The sequence below is a fragment of the Adelges cooleyi genome, unplaced genomic scaffold (assembly GCF_023614345.1).
Source record: "Adelges cooleyi isolate 19-005CV unplaced genomic scaffold, UGA_ACOO_1.1 ACOO_flye_CR_arks_rails_tigmint_CR_PRNA_23, whole genome shotgun sequence".
In the NCBI taxonomy this organism is placed as follows: domain Eukaryota; kingdom Metazoa; phylum Arthropoda; class Insecta; order Hemiptera; family Adelgidae; genus Adelges; species Adelges cooleyi.
In genome coordinates this window covers 18,525,773-18,538,264 of record NW_026095893.1, presented here as the reverse complement: position 1 = coordinate 18,538,264, position 12,492 = coordinate 18,525,773, and the positions used below count along the sequence as shown (strand labels likewise).

The 12,492-nt window shown below is 26.8% G+C and overlaps 1 protein-coding gene across 3 annotated transcripts in view; it reads left to right on the top strand.

The window, feature by feature from the left end:
• Window positions 1-12,492, top strand: part of LOC126835972 (uncharacterized) — a 125,644-nt gene that overhangs the window by 97,067 nt on the left and 16,085 nt on the right. The window contains exon 1 of one of the 3 annotated variants that reach the window (XM_050568881.1): window positions 11,885-11,996. The exons of the other annotated variants lie outside the window; for them this stretch is intronic. The gene's annotated coding sequence lies outside the window, so the exon portion shown is untranslated. Of the gene's footprint in view, window positions 1-11,884; window positions 11,997-12,492 lie in introns of those variants that run through there. 3 annotated transcript variants of the gene reach the window in all.

The window sequence follows — 12,492 nt, the reverse complement described above, 5'->3', positions numbered from 1 at the left end:
AGAACCTACCATTTGTTTACATTACAACAGTTGCTGTGAAAAACAGTTTTGATAAAAAAAACTATAGTACTATACTGGAGTATAATTTACACGATAAATAATTTTACAAAAACTCCTTGTAATGAGGTTTAATTATAAAACATTTTTGGTTTAGGAAGTCACAATACATTCACTGTATGTCTCTCTCTTACGTTTGACTTCCGTTATTTCCACCGATCAGGGTTTTGACGGTTTAGTTTGGCATTTTTGGGCTTATAGCTGGCAAGAACAAACCGTCAGTGGCCGAGATTCGAACCAGCGACTGTGTGTTGATACATACAACGCCGTATCTTACTCACCCACACGCCTACACACAATACATTTACAGTTATTATAAAATAACGTTCTATAATACATTTAAACACAAACATAAATTTGCATTTAAAACTTATTATAAATAACGAACATAATACTAATATTTTTTCTTAGATATCTTGAAATAATAAGAAAAAATATACATATAAGATCTATACTAATTTAGGAAATACGTATTTCCTCAAACAGCGATTTAAAATTAGTAGGAACTGGTTATTATATTATGTGTTGTAGTCACTAATCACAGTAATATTGTCCACAAAAACCAAAACAAGTAATCAAAAATATCACAGCTCACAGTTGTATTTTAGAATCAACTATAATTTATATTTTGCCCATTATTGGATACAACTATACAAGTGATGGGATATGTTCGAATATCAATAACTATTTATTTAAAAATTACTTTTTTCTTAAAATGGAATAACTTTGTAATAAACATAATTTTTTGAACGCCTAAATTAATTTAATGAGTACGGTTGATATGGATTTTCTTTCACTAATATGGTGTATGATAATAAAGTTTTATTGTAGAAAAGCATAAGTTTATATGCCACTTTTTGTCATTATCGATGTAATTAATAATTATACCTCCTGACATGTTTTAAAATTAGGTATTACACAAATTGATAAAATATAGTGTGTCTAAATGCTTTAATTATCAAGCCATGGAAGAAGCTAATATATACAATTCTAATATCAATGAATACCAGTAATAATTGTATTTTTAAACTATTCTATAATCTATACAACTATTATGGTATTTTTCCAAAACCTGAAAATGTGTCATATTATTTAATTTATTTTAGTTATTTTAAAGAAATATCGGTTTTTACTTAATTATATGAAAAAGTGGTATCTTTCTATTCTTTAAAAAACAAAAATCGTACTACATTTTAAAAGAAATATTGTATTAACTTATTTGTAATTGCTCACATTATAAATAAAATAGATGTTAACATATAAATCAAGACATAAGGAATTAAATTCCTCTTTTATCAAATTATTGCTTAAGAAATTCTGTTGACATATTCATTTATTTTATTGTGTACATTCTTTTGCTATCCAAATCGTTTAATTTTAATTTCACCTAATTTATTCAGTTTCAAGATTTAAACTGCGCTTTTAAGATTTGTATAGCAATTTAATATTTTATCATTTTTCTGCATTAACGGAAAGTCTTCAGCACCTACTTTTGTACTTATAAAATGTATGGTTGTATTTGTTTGTATTGTCCTACGTATATTAGATATTAAAGTTTTTATCATTGTAAGAAAGCACCTATTTATGAATTAATGCAAAGTCAGAAAAAATACAAAACAAATGCATCAATTTAATAAATACTGAATTTGAAAGTAATATTCAAAAATATTACTAAAAAAATATACAACTAATATCAGCTTTAGTTATAACATTTTGGTAGTTGGAATAAAAATCAAAGTTTGGACACTCTAAAATTTTGCTGTAATTACTCTTCGGTTTTAGGTGCATAGACAGAATATGTACAGAATACAGAATATATACAGAAATAAACAAAAACTAAATTTAATATGTACAGAAACTATTTTAGCATTTGTTCGAGCTGGTTTCTAGTAGGTACATAAGATGTCAAACAACATCTAAAAAACAAAAAAAATGTTTAGATAACTAAGGATTCTATAAAAAAATACATTCATCCAATGCTTGTGCATTAAATTAAATTTTCATTTTTATAATTTAAAATTTGTAACGCATCAGTTTTAACTATTTCTGGTTCAGTATTTTTAATTGTTAAAAGCCGTATTAAAGTTAATTAATGAAAATATATCAGGGTTTGTGCTCTAATTATTGAAACATCGAGATTCTATCGTGCAAGAAATAAAATAGTTTAAACATTTAAGTACAAACGAAACTGCAAAACAAAATATTTTAAAAAAACTCCTTGTTTTCAATAAAAAAATAAATAATAAAGCCATACATATTGTTTTTGTAATAATCGAAGATTCTTAAAATGTTCAAAGTTTGTGGTACCTACAAAAACTTTGGTTACATTACAATAGTCACTGTAAAAAACAGCTTGGTTTTGATAAAAAAAAACAATAATACAATATTGGATTACAACTTTTACTAAATTTTAATGTTTGAATACAACATTTACAAATTACACAAATAGTACAGTAATCTATTAAAACAGAAATAACCCTCACACCCATTAGAATTTTAAAAATAAACACACAATTAAAAAAACAAGCTAACAGCTTACTGCTTCGATTTTTTTAAAAAAAGTCTTAAATTAAATACATGAAATAGTTTGACGTTTTGAATATAGTAAATGAAGATAGAAAGTTGAAGTAACTTTTATAGCCCTGAAATATAAAAAAAAAAATTTAATGTAAGACAATATTAAAAAATAGATAAATTGTAGTACCCTTCGGTCGAGGAAGTCACTGTTTTTCATAAATAATTGTTGTTATACCTAAAAGTAATAAAATTACCCCCAAAAAAAAACGCTTTAGAAGACAGTTATATGCATACAGCTATAATTTTTTGTATTTTTTTACGTATAGGTTTGATTAAGTAGAAAATTTAAATAAAAAAGTCATGTTTGAGTCAAAATCTTGAGAAAAGTTAAATTAAACAAGAACTTGTTTACTGTTTCTGAGCTGATTGGTTTTCGATACTTGTTTGATTCGTCAATATATACCTTTTTATAAAGTAACATTATAGAGTTCAGCTATGGATCTTAAAAGATACTCCATACAATTTTTGCTATAACTTTACAATTATAAACACGAAAATTCGTATTGTGATGCAGATCATTTATTAGGTATCGCTTTTATAAAATTTCGTATTTAGGTGACCTAAAAATTTTTTAGTTTTATACGAAAACATCTAATTATTTGAACAATACGCGTGTTTAATATGTCTCTGCTTATGTACTACAACTTTAAACCTAAAATAGGTATTTGCCTCTCGCTATTCAAAACTCAATTCACCCCTAAGCTATAGTTTTATCCATACACCGATTTAGAATTATTTTAATAAATCTAAAACAATAGAAAAACAGTAAAAGTTTCATATTGCCCTTTGAAATTATATTTGTATATTTAATGAGTCTAATACTCTAATGCTGATACAATATGTTATAAAGAAACAAAAAATTACTTGCCTTGAAACGGCTGGTGTTGTAGCGTCCATTATACTGGCGCAGTAAACAAACGATAATTAAATTTATCTTTAAATTCACTTTTCGACATCAAATGTTTAGCTAGAAATCATTATAAAAGTAATTACATTACAATTTACCAAACTAAATTATACTGTAACGAGTTGATTGGTTGCAGTTATTATTATCACATTATTAAGTACAATATTTGACCATAACGGGTATTATCAAAAGCCGTCTAAGTACTCCTCAAAAATATTGTAAAAAAAAAAACATTACCTACCGATAATAATTAAAACAAAACATCAAAGTAATTATTAGCATTCATATTTCACATAAATATTATTTTATCATGTCTATTATTAAATTATTATTAATATTTGTCGTACCTGGCGGCAAGTCTTCTATTATATCATGCATCCTATAAACGGTTAGTCCGTATTTGGATAAGTTGTCTATCCAGTAGCGTTTTATATAATTCTGTCCACTTTGCACCGTATTTTCTAGTAGTTATATAGTGTTTGTCAACATGTCTTTTAGTAGCATCATAAACGATGTCCAATTGCTAAAATCATTACATTTTTCTTTTAATACACAATGAGAGAACTACTATAACATAAATAAAAGTGTCTCAAAATGATACCAGTATATTATTCACTAGCTTTATAGAGTATTACATAGTTACAATTTTCTTTTTTTTTTAATAAATCAACTATTTAGATGGAAAAAATTCATATTTACCACATCAGTAAATTTGAAAGATTGTTTATTCATGAATTCTTTAAATTCCACTTTTGACATACGAATATCTATACATCATCATAAAAATATATATGTTAAAATTTAACAAACTATATTATTATGTAACGAATTAACAGGTCGCAATTTTATATATTGTGTTTTGGTGTACAATATTTGGTCATAACGGGTATTATTAAAAGCCATAAAAAAAAAATTATTTTGTTTGTCCGCTTGTTTAATTTTTAGATAATCTACAATCGTGTCTGAAAAAAAATGTATGGGAATTTCAATATTAATTACAATTCGTCTAGAGAAAAAAATATAAAAGCGATTTATATTTGTAGAACTTATACTTCCTAACAGCTATCTTTGTTAACGATTTCTGCATAATATTATCAGTTATTCACATATATTATATTTTACAATATATTTCATATATTTTAATAAATAATTATTATTCAACGTACCCGACGGCAATTTTGTAGTTACATATTCGATTTCCTGTTCAGATAGTATATGCTTCGATCCAATGCTTTTTTTACATAAGTAGTGTTCTACTGAGAGCTTGGTAACATATCCTTTATCGTCTTTTTGTACTGCTTCATAAAGTGTTTTAAGTTGCTAAAATGATTGTATTTTTATTTTTTATACACATTACAAATACTACTATTTTAGAAATAATGTGTCTAATAATGTGTATAATAGGTTTATAGATTATTTAATTATTATAATTTTATTTAATGTATCATATATTTAAATATTATAATATTACATAATTCAATACTTAAGTCCAACTCTGCACCACAAGATAATAGCTTATAGGAAGGTTGCAAATATTACAAATTCCTATCTTTAGTATATAATTTTATATTTGTTTTTACATTGTTTTATATTATACCATAAGTTATATTATCTACGTACACCACGGAATTAACTGCAAATACATATATTATTAGATAAAAAAATGTAAAATTACCTCATCAGTTAAATCCCTTATTATTGTTTTCATTGATTCTTGAAATTTTTGTTTTGACATAGAGATATCTAGAAATCAATTTAAAGTGTTGTTGTTGAAAATTACCGAACGTATTAACGAATGTACAATGCTGTAACGAATTATTAAAAGCCGTCTAAAACAATAATTTTGTTGTTCCGCTTGTTTAGTTTTTAAATAGTTTAAAAATCGTGGAAAAAAAAAATTCATGGTGAATGTCATAAAATGACTATTTCAATGTTTATTACAACTCGTCTAACCATAATGAAATTGTTTTGTAACATAATTTTTTTAGAAATTTAAGATAAAAACATTACATGTATTTGTATAACATGTTCTTCCTAACTATCATTACAAGCGACTTCTGCATAATATTATAAGCACACTTCTAATACACAGTATCTAATAATAATTATTATTATTTAACGTACTCGGAATTTTTTCAATTTTAAACCCGATATCTTTTTTGAAATCTTTATTTTTCAATGCAAGGTTTCTTTCAATTATGTACAATTGAAAAACTAAATTTTCGGCAGCATCTCTTAGTAACGTAAAATAAATTTCGTCCAATATCTAAAAACAATATTTTTTTTTTTTATAGACAGTATGAATACTATTATAACAGATATAATTTGTCTCAAATTATTACCACTTTTCAGCTTATAACAGTATATTATATCTCATTAATCTCTAGGATTATAAATTATTTTATTATTATAATTGTTTTTTAATGCGTCCTGATTTATATAAAATTTGTTAACAAATATTTTGTTCAAGGTATTGCTGAGAAAATAAATTCAGATATTTTCAATATATATATAGAAAAAATACCCCGGGAGTTAATTCTAGAGAATTAATAGTTGAATTGAAATCACTTGAAATGAAAAAAACATTTTAGCGCATGGTAATAAGTATGAAAATGACTGATAATGGGTTTTTAATGGGTGATTTCACATTCCACGTGAAATCATCGAATGGTGTGCGACTATACTTCAGAAATGTTTGAAATTCTTATCATACATTCTTGATAGGTCCTTAAAAACAATAAAAAAAGAAAAAATTTCAACGGTTTCAAACATAAGTGGAAAAAGACCCACGACACAAATTGTGTATCTTTCCAATATGTTTAAACCGAAAAGTTTGATCCCTTACCACTGATGTTAGAATAATTTCTCCATCTTCAAACTTTTACCAGATATTCTAATAACCTATAAGTAAGTATTGCATGAATTTGGAAAATTTTTGTTCAGTCACATTAGTGTTGGAGTCATTAAAGTAGGTAGTTTTCAGCAAACTACTCGTTTCAAATCGTAAATGAAGAGCAAAAAAAAACTTAATTGGTCATATGGGTCATAAGAACATAACTTAAATTTTATATAAACAAAATAGTTGTTTGTAATTTGTAATGTTCTAGGAATAGATGCCAAAAAAGCATTTTGTGTTGTTGTGCATTCACTGTCAAACTCTCCACCACAAGATATTAGCTTATAGGAGGGTTGCAAATATTACAAATTCCTACTTTTAGTATTAATTTTTTTTTAATTTTATTTTGTTTATCTTATACTGTTAGTTATGTTATCTACGTACAACACGGAATTAATTACAAATAAATATATTTTTAGATACATCAAAAATGTAAAATTACCTCATCAGGTAATTTAAATTTTTTAATCTCATTGATTTTTCGAATTCCTTTTTTGGCAAACGAATATCTAGAAATCATTTTAAAAATGTTCATTGTTAAAATTTAACAAACTATAATATTATGAAACGAATTAACAGGTTTTATTTATTATTATTGCGTTTTTGTGTACATTATTTGGCTACGACGGGTGTTACTAATAGTCTTCTAAAAACAATAATGATATTTTTCCGCTTTTTTAGTTTTTAAACAATTTAAAATCAGGTTTCTGCAAAAACTATAAGCACTCCTCAGTAATGTTGTAAAAAAACACAATACTTATCGATGATAATAATTTATGTTGAACATCGATGTGATTATTAGTTATTTACATATCGTCACCTAAGAACTATTTTGGCCTATCTCAGATTTTCCAAATTTTCAAGAGGAACAAAATACATATCACTGATATAATTTGGTTTTATAGAGGCCCTGATGACATTTAATTGCATACAGCCGTCTCTTGGTGTCAGACATTGAAACTAACAACTCAGTCTCACCCGTCTTGATAATACAAAACCATTGGTTTATTAAATAAAGTTTCAAATTTTTTAAGATAGGCCATAATGGTTCTAAGCGTTGATGTATGTATATTGTACTAAACTATTTTTAATCATCGTACCCGGAAATTGGTTACATGTCAAATAACTTCCAAGTAGTTCATGTTTCCCTTCTCTGAATTAATCAATTATGCAAAACTTAACTGGATATGAAGACTTAGCATCTTCTAGTACCGCATCATAAATATCATCTAATTGCTAAAGTGAATACAATTTTTTTTTTTGAATACACAGTGTGAATAGTGAATACTATTATTAGAGAAATAACGTGTCTCAAATTAATATCACTAATCTGTATATTATTCAATAGGTTTATAGAGTATTTAATAATTATAATTTTGTTTTAATGTATTATGTATTCAGACAAGTATTTTTTTTAAGTTATTGCCATTAAAATAAATTCAGATATTATTTTTTTTAATACACAATGTTAATACTACTGTTGTAGAAATAATTTTGTGTCAAAATAGGTTAATAACATACCTTTTTTTTTAATTAGCTACATTTAAATAGAAAAAAATTCTTATTTACCGCATCAGTAAATTTTGGTTTTTTTATTAATTCTTTAAATTCCTCTTTTGACATACGAATATCTAGAAATCATTATAAAGTGTTGATATTAAAATTAACCAAACTAAATTATGCTGTAACGAATTAACAGGTTGTATTTATTAATATTGCGTTTTTGTGTACAATATTTTGTTAAAGCGGGTGTTACAAAATGCCATCCAATAACAATAATTTGGTTTATCCACTTGTTTAATTTTTAAATGATCTAAAATCGTGTCTAAAAGTTTTTCAGCCGAGTCTGCAACCATGAAAGAGCATTTTCATGTCTCGTGTAATACCGAATAAATTACCGAATTAAAACCGAATTAGTTGTGGAATTTTAATTTATACAAAAAAAATTACTTGGAGCTTCCAGCATAAGGCCAAGGAGATTAAAAAATTATGTACAATCAAGTTTCTGGCTAAAATTGTAGTGTTTATTATCTGGCCAAAAGTAACTTAACATAGAGAATTAAACTATTTTGAATTTATTATTAGTTCTAATTTGAACGTTGAACGTACAACATATCTCTTATCTCTTATCTTCTAAATCTAACCCCTATCCCCTACGCACTATCTCCCATCCCTATCACTCACCCCTATCTCCCACCCTATCCCTACTCACTAATCTCACTGCTTATCTCCCACCCATATCTCCTACCGTAACGCTTTTTTGGTAACACTTTTTTTCGGTTATTTACTGGCTAAATCTCACCCTTATCTCCTACCCCCTATTCCACTCCCGTCCCCAACCCTTTCGCTTTTTTCGTTACGCTCTTTTGGTAACGCATTTTTCGTATATTTGCCAGGGTTATGTGCCAGAGCTAAGACATGAAAATGTCAAAAAAAAAAAATTATGGGAATGTCGTAAATTGAATATTTACATAATATTTAAAATTATTAAAAAAAAAAAAATTATAGCGGTTTTTTAATTTGTATAACTTGTTCTTCCTAATTATCTTTACAGACGACTTCTGCATAATATTATAAGCACCTCTCAAAAATGTTGGAAAACCCGTTAAGGTAGCATTTATTATTATTGCGTTTTTATATACAATATTTGGCCACGACGGGTATAACTAAAAGTCATCTAAAACAATAATGATGTTTTTCCGTTCGTTTACTTTTTAAATAATTTAAAATCGTGTTACTGCAAAACACTATAAGTACTTCTAACAAATGTTATTAAAAAGAACACTACCTACCGGTAATATTTAATACAGGGTTTCCAGCATAAAAGGTAAGTAATAAGTAATTGGACATCTGGGGGACCCCCAAATAAGCCCCCCGTTTTTTTTCGATAAATAAAAAAATTGAAGGTTTCGACAGTTAAAAAAAACAATAAAAAAATAATGACCTATCAAAACAAAAAAAATAATTTCATGTTATTCGGTGCAAAAAGCTCACCTTAAAAGAGGGGTCACATCATTTACAGTCTTTTTCAGCCCCTAACTCTTCTCTTACCACTTTCTTATCATTTATCTTATCATTTATTTCTTACCTCTAGTCTCTACTCATTTATCTCCTTTTAATAATATCTTATCATTTATTTCTTACCTCTTGTTTCTAATTATTGATCTCTAATGTCTCATAATTTATCTCTTATCAATTATCTCTTTTCTTTTATCTTTTTTCTTTTATCTCTTAGCAATTATTTCTTAGCTTTTATCACTTATCATTTGTTTCTGTTCTCTAACCATTTCGCTCTTATTATTTTTTGAGTTAGGGGCCGAAAGGGACTGAAAAATGATGTGATCCCTTTTTTAAGGTGAGCTTTTTGCACTGATAAACAGGGAATAATTTTTTTTTTTAATGTCATTATTTTTTTAACTATTGAAATCTTCAATTTTTGACTTATCAAAAAAATGAAAACGAGGTGAAAATTATTATTATTCATCATACCCTTCGGCAATGTTTCTGTTACATCCATTAGTTGTTCAAAGGTTATGGAACTTAGTTTTCTTCTACGCATGCTCGTTAGTTCTTTTTCCGACACACTGTGTCTTATGGTAGACCTATAAAACGTTCCACTTTCACGCGATTCAGAAAGGGGTTTCAAATCATAAGCCAAATAACTTTGGGCGCCAGCATAAATTTCGTCCAATATCTAAAACCATTATATTAAGAATGGAACATGCTTAGCCTTGGCCTCTCAGCTCGAAAACGACACAAAATAGCGTTACGATAGTAACGCAAAAGTGGCGTGATCTAGCGGTTGCTTTTTTATATAATATGTATATATGTTAGTGATGGGAAATAAATCCGGATTTTCTTAAAATCCGTAAAATCCGGTTTTCGGTTTTCGAAGTTCAATGAAAAAAATCCGGATTTTACGAAGAATCCGGATTTCAAAATTTGAACTTCAGAAACCGTAACCTTGGTTTAAATAAAAAGTCAAATTACCGATTTTGAAATTCATAAAGCATTTTGTAATTACTTATTCAGCAGTACAAGATGACCAAATTGTTCAAATTAGTTGACTTTTAATCCTCTATGAAATGCTATTATCGGACCCCTTCAACTAAATTACCCTAAGTTATATGTTTCTAATGAACTTTAAGTTTCATATATGTAATCTAGCTTAAATACAAAGTAAGTATGCTGTATTACAGTTTACTATTTGTGATATATTGAAAACAATAACCTATTTAAAAATTTTAAGACATATTTGAGTAGTTTTTACATGCTTTTTTTTAACTCGCTAACACGTACGTACGTCTGTACGTTTGTACGGATATTTTTCAAATCTTGCAAAATTAATTTAACCCACTTCCCGATGTCGTAGACAATCATGATCATGATCTATACAAACATTTAATTTCTTATAATTATATTTCTAGTATAACCTTTTTTTTCTGTTACTGGCCGATACATTTAGAATGCATTTTAAATATATTTTTAATGTCTCGGTTATTTTAGCCTACACCTCAGGGAGCTGGCTCTATTCCAGTCAAGAGAAAAGTTTTTAGTAGATTATTATTTTGGTTAGTTTTTTTTCTCCATCAAATACTCTTATATAGAAAATGCCGTTTAAAACTAATTATATGTGGTAGTGGCCTGCCATGTATTTTTATAAGAAATATGTATGTTATGTACATAATTTTAAATAATGACTTAAACAAACGAATTAACTTGATCGAACGTTCTTTAAAATTATTCATTATGTTAAAAGACGCATCTAAAAATGAATCCCAATTTGGACCTCTAAAATGGTAGTTGCAGCACTGTACATTAAAATTATCTTATAAGCCGGTTGTGTAAGCAAGTAGTACATTTTTTGGGTCAAACGGCAAAACCACTACTGTTTTTAAGATTCGTAGGCCGAGTACACCTGTAAAATACCAAGCTACTGTTCAATAATATTATGTTTAAATATTGTTTCATTCGTTTTGAAATATAGGTATTTTAGAAACATATTTTTTAACTACAGGAGATGAAAATCAAACTTTAGCTTACCTAACTTAGGTAAGTATGCCGGGGTAATCATATGGAAAAACCTAATACATATACGTAAAATAATAATATTATCATTAAAATGATTTGAAAAAAAATATTTGTTTTCTATAAAATGTTTAGTTTGCAAAATACTAAAAAATAACATGTTGCCATAAGACAGATGTGTAAATAGGAAATAAGTCCATTTTTTAGGCTTACCAAACGGCAAAACAACTACTGTATTTTTTGGGGGGCCATAGGCTCTACCATAGCCACGATTATTCATTTTAAAAATCAATAGGAATTTTCAACCTATATTGAACAAACAAAATACATATGCGTTTGTTAAGTTTTACACTGAAATCGCTACACCAGCAGACATTAAAACGAATGAGAATCATTTAAAGTTTATAATTCCTCCGTATGTCACTGTTCATTTGACTTTTGCATTAAAAAAATATCATAATGAATATTAAATATTTTATTATTTTTTCATCCATGTGTCTATATTTTTGTGTGGCAAGTTTTACTAATGAGGTAATTTTATTTTGGATAAATATTTAGTTACCCATTTTAAAAAATGGTAAAAAATTATATAGATCTGTACCATTCAATGTATATCAATTAGTCTATTCTATGAAATATGTCTGTGAATAAGTAAGCAAAAAGATTTTATACAACAATCAAATAATTGAGGTTTTTGATGCACTAAATATTAATGTAATAAATATTATATTTAATATAATATAATAATTATCCATATCTAAAAACTTACATTTAAATATGTATACATATTAATATAAAAGAGCAACCACTAGATAGCGCCATTTTCACGTTACTTTCGTAGTGCTACTTTGTGTCGTTTTCGAAGTGGGAAGCTAAGGCTAAGTATGTTCCATTGCAATGATTTCTAGATATCCCTATATAAAAAAAGGAATTTAAAAAATTAATAAAAATAGCCAAAGTTTACTGATTCGGTAAATAAGAATTTTTTCCTAAATATATCTCGTAAAAGTTTTTTTATTAACCCAAT